The sequence below is a fragment of the Anopheles darlingi genome, chromosome 2 (genome assembly GCF_943734745.1).
Source record: "Anopheles darlingi chromosome 2, idAnoDarlMG_H_01, whole genome shotgun sequence".
Lineage (NCBI taxonomy): Eukaryota > Metazoa > Arthropoda > Insecta > Diptera > Culicidae > Anopheles > Anopheles darlingi.
In genome coordinates, this window is record NC_064874.1 from 9,511,772 (window position 1) to 9,516,771 (window position 5,000).

A 5,000-nucleotide genomic window follows, 5' to 3' on the forward strand; every position below is an offset into this window, starting at 1 on the left:
TGCAGCCACCAACTACACTCCTTCTCCACTAACAAACAACACACACAAACACCGCTCACTGTCTCACTCAATATCCAAATATCGTGTCATTTTCGGGGCGACCACTACTGGAGGAAAAGGGCTATTATTGATCAAAGGACGCTCCTCGGGTATCCGAAACTTCTTCTGCTGCTGCTGCTGCCGTTGTTGGCCACCCAATTGGTTGATGGTGACCCGCTGGCATTCGCTCCGGTGGAGCATTTGAAAATAACTGCCGCTCCGTGCCACTGTCGTAGAAAGCAGTATGTGTGCGTGTGTATATGTGTGTGTGTGTGCGTATGTGTATATGTTTGCCGTTCTGGGTCGAAGGAAGGCTTATAAAAAATGAAAACCTGGTCCACAGACGACGGTGCCGCACTCCGGACCTTGGGCTACACCTTACGCCCCACCTTGCGGCTCTTCCGTCACCGTTGCCGTCGCCGTCGCCGCCACCGCCACCGCCGCTAGGGGATTAATACTTTAAATTTTTTATCCGTCTCCCGCCCCGGACGAGGGACCACCAAGAGGCCACGACAAACGACGTCACGGAGTGTTGGCGTGTGTGTGTGTGTGTGTCTGCCTTGGTTGCGTTGGACGAGATTTTCTTTCTTCGATTCCGAATCCGAATCACACAAACACACTGTGGGAGAAGTTCTACCGCAGAAGTTCCAAGTTCCGGCGCTGGCGACGGTGCGTCTAGAGTCCGATGGTATCCAGAGCGAGAATCTACATCATCCTCACGTTCACCGTTTCAGAATGCCAGCTACCACTACATTCCCTCACCCTACCCCACCCCAGAAACCGACACCTAATTACGCCTGCACGCCTTCACATAACCACTAATAATGGCTGGAAAAATGGGAAGAAAATGATAGGTCAAGTTGCACCGTTCCGGGTCGAGTAGTATGTGGGGGGAGGGGGAGGGGGTAGGTGGTTCTTGTCTTCGGGGCAGAACACGCAAAACATAACTCCTAATCACTCGTGCTCCAGAATGCAGCTAGCAAGGAGCAGGAGGTCCCTGTGCGCTCACTGAAAACGACACACACACACACGCACAACAGAGAGAGAGACAGAGAGAGAGAGAAAGAGAGAGAGAAAGAGAAGGAATGTTCAAAAACATGCTGGACCTAGGACCGTCGATGTCGCCACCGAGTCCAAGAATAGGCAGTCGGCATGTCGGTGCACCCTGGCGGAGCACCGACGTCCGTGACAGACTTTACGTACGAACCAGGCCAGAAAACGCCCACAGAGGGACTCGTTAGGAGTTGGCCGGTTTGTGATGACGTGATGGCATGACTACAATACTGCGGTACTACCGCTACGACTGCTACGACTGCTGCGTACACTTCCTGGAGGTGTTCACCGCATTCGTGCGCGGCTACTTATAGGTTTCTTCTCCTCATAAATCGTGCCAACGACCACACACAGTTACGCTTCTCACAAGTGGCAAAGGCAGAAAGCAGAAATTGATTTTTGCCAGCCCACCGCATCGTCTTCGCCAGCCACACAAGGCACGCACGATACGCATAGTTGTCCGGACGCACAAAAACCCTCGGGGTTAGTCACGAACCAGTCCAACCAGACCACTGCCTAGACCACACTAGACGAGCTGCGGAGTTAAATTTTGGCTAGAAGAAACTCAGAGGGAATCAGGATGATCCCGCAGCGAATCGTCCAAAAAGGTTACACAACGGGCGCGCGAATACGAATTTGCGAATCTGCTGCCATTTGTCTTTGCCTGGCCCCGCAGCCCCGAAGGTACAAAGGGTGGGCGAACACCCAGAACTCCACCTATAGCGCTCACCACACACACATGCACACACGCACACACCACACGACAAACGAATTCGCTGTTGCTTCGAAGCACTTTTTCCACTTCTTCAATAGTTAATGATATCATTTAGCCTGACCTGGGCAGGACACAAACCAGTGCGAACTCGACTGCGAATCGAGAGGCAGAGAGCACGGATCCCTCCCTTCCTTTCCTTTTGTTTCTTCTTCTTTTCTTCCTTCCCTTTCCCGTTTGGTGCGTTTTGCTTCGGTTGTTCGGAGTGAGTAAGCCACCATTTTACTCCTTTTTTCCGTCTCCTCCGTCTTGAAGGTGGAGCAGAGCACTGAAGGAAAGGGGGGGAAAACACGACGGAGTGCCGCAGTGCTGCTACAGTTCCTTCATCCTACTCCACCTCTACGGTTCCACCAAGCTCCAGCGATTCTGGTGCTTTGCCAGCGAGTCAATCCCAATGGTAGGCAGTCGCACCTACAAGAAGGCTATCCGGAGGTACTGGGCTACCAAAAAGGAACACGCACACACACACACACGCACACGAGATGCACGCACGCACGAAGTCCTCCTAGAACACCTGGCGATCCGATAGATCCCTGCCAGGTCCTAACTTCGTCATACACATACTCCTTAGCGGTGGATGAGGTCGGTTATACTATTATCACAATATTGCACGTCCGCACATACGTCGTGAACGGTGACTGACTGGACTGAGGCCCTTGTTCCGAGTTCATCATGGCAGATATCTTCACATAAGCAGGACGAATGCGGGAGAGCGAATCAAAAGCCAAACCAACCTGCCTCCGTGATGATTCTGCAACCTTCTAAGTCGCTCTCTCTATCTCTCTCTCTATCGCTTCTTTTTCTCTCGTAGTCTCTCCCAGGATATGCTCTCATTGGGGGCTCTTTTTTGGCGAGTCCTTTCGATGGGGATACTTCTCTCACCGAAAAGCTTCCTGTTGACTGTGCATGACTACACACACACACACACACAAACACATTACGCATGATGAGGTTCCATGAGGAAACTATTCTGCCAAGATCGCTCCACCGTGCCGCACTCGCGCTGTCAAAAAGATAGCTTTCGGTTTGACAGTTGGCCGCCATAGATGGCATGCAAGTGCCACCGGCAAACAAGGACGATATGTTCCTATACTTTTTTTCTTTTTTGAGGGATATCACGCGATAATTTTATAAGATCTTCCCAAAAAAAAGGACAATTACAATGTAAATCAATGTACATTGAAAAAACGCCCTAGCACATTATACCCGATATCATGCATGGAGCGGATAAAAATGGAAGTTGGTTTTTGTTGCAAAACGTGAGCAACCAGGCGGCTCCATCGGCTGGAACTTTGCGTCCAATCCTCACACTCATCAGTAAAAAGAAAAGAGGTTCAATAATGCCACCGAAAATCCAGCAATAATCTAATCCAAATCCTCAATCCTATTATTGTTTAACGTTTTGTGCCACCAAGCGAAAATGCCCCAAAAAGAACAGCTCGCCGGATCCATCGCAGAAAAAGGGACGTCGTTGTAAGAGAGACCGAGCGGCTCGTCCTGTACCATTTTCCACGAGAGCGAAAGCTCTGCCGTTTGGTTGGTTGGTGCGCAGGCGCGTTTCGGCGAAGCTCGGGGCACCACGGTTTCGTCGGTGCGAGGCCACCGAACGGAACAACGGTACACGGAACATTCGAGTGAGCAAAAAAGGCAACGCAGCAGCAGCAGCAGCAGCAGCAGCAGCAGCGGCCCGACGGTAGTGAAGGGACGAACCAGTCGCGAGTGTGCGAGTTTTCATTCATAGGCTAGATGACGGTCGAAGCGAGTGGTGCCGTCAGAACCATCAGCGCGCGCCCATCCACGATCCGTGTCCCAGAGTCGGCTGGCTGGCTGGCTGGCGTAATTAGGTAGGAGTTGGGGCCCAGCGGATGGTCATATCTTGGCCATCACACAGAGGTCATCTCGTCGTCGTCGTCGTCGTCGTCGTCTCGTGTTTAGTGTGTTTTAGCCCGCTGAAAAACTTTTATCTTGAAACCGTGGGCTTTGGTTTCGGTGTTCGGTGAACACGGACACGGACACAAAGGGATACGGAATTTACGACGGACGCCAGGTTGGTAGAGCCCATCGCCCCCTTCCCCCCTACTCGCTCTGAAAAACGAGCTACTGCGCTAGTGTGTTCGTGTGTGTGTGTGTGTGTCTGTGTGTGTCTGTGCGTATGTGTGTGCGAGCCAGATACTGGGGCCCGCAGTGCCCATGTGAAGGATCCTTGTTCTGTTAAGCTGTGAAAAAGTGAACAAACTACTTGGGTGGATACCAGCGGTGGTCCCAGAGTGATCCATCACTAGGTGCGGCGGTACACTCGGTACAGTGACGACATCCTGTTACATTCAGGACACACGGCCAGCAAGCGAGCGAGCGAGCGTGTGAGTGTGTGTGTGTGTGCGTGTGTTTGCAGGTCCCATACCGCGTGCGTGCGTGCGAGTTGGAAAAATTGATTTTTCGTCCTTTTCTCCGCCAAGGAACAAAAAAGCTCCCCTCCTCCCATCATCAGCAGCAGCAGCAGCAGCAGCAGTTAATCAATAGCGCACACTTCGGTTCGGTCGGCGTCACGGTGGTGGTGACGGAGGTAGGACGGTGCAGCCCACAGAGACGGTCCGTGGCGCAACCGACCTGGCTTTAAATCGGATTTTCGAATAATCGCACAGTCGCGAAGTCGCGTGTGCGTAACTGTGGGTGTTTGTGCGTGCGTGCGTGTGTGTGTGTGTGCATGAGGGTGTGTGACGCGCTACCGTGCCGTTGGTGCGGGGGGGCTAGTGTGAAAAGGCAGTTAACCCTTAGGCGCCTCAGCCACTCGATCCCCACTCACGGATAAGCACACGGAGGCCGATGCGAAGCCAATTATGCTGCAAATTCGGTCTTGCTTAAAGAGAAAGAGCGAGAGAGAGAGAAAGGGAGCGAAAGAGAGTGACCGACTGTGTGCGAGTGAATGAGAGAAGGATATACTAGGAGCAGCAGCAGCAGCAGCAGCAGGGCCCTCTGGTGGCAGTGAAAGGCAACTACAGACCGACCGACCGACCGACCGTCGTCCTCGTCGTCGTCGTTGTCGTCGTTGTCGGCCCCACAAACGCGGGGAGCCGAAAATACTGCAGTGTGACTGGCGCGTCAGTGAGTGCAGCCGTACCGAGCACACCGCAACCGC

General features: G+C 52.8%; 2 protein-coding genes across 3 annotated transcripts in view; one reads left to right on the forward strand and one right to left on the reverse strand.

The window, feature by feature from the left end:
• Positions 1 to 5,000, reverse strand: part of LOC125948490 (cilia- and flagella-associated protein 298-like) — a 21,874-nt gene that overhangs the window by 4,766 nt on the left and 12,108 nt on the right. The gene's annotated exons all lie outside the window — the stretch shown is intronic.
• Positions 3,607 to 5,000, forward strand: part of LOC125948491 (uncharacterized) — a 5,396-nt gene continuing 4,002 nt past the window's right edge. Inside the window, exon 1 of one of the 2 annotated variants that reach the window (XM_049674624.1) lies at positions 3,607 to 3,708. The gene's annotated coding sequence lies outside the window, so the exon portion shown is untranslated. Of the gene's footprint in view, positions 3,709 to 3,830; positions 3,912 to 5,000 lie in introns of those variants that run through there. The other variant, XM_049674623.1, reaches the window with a different exon arrangement.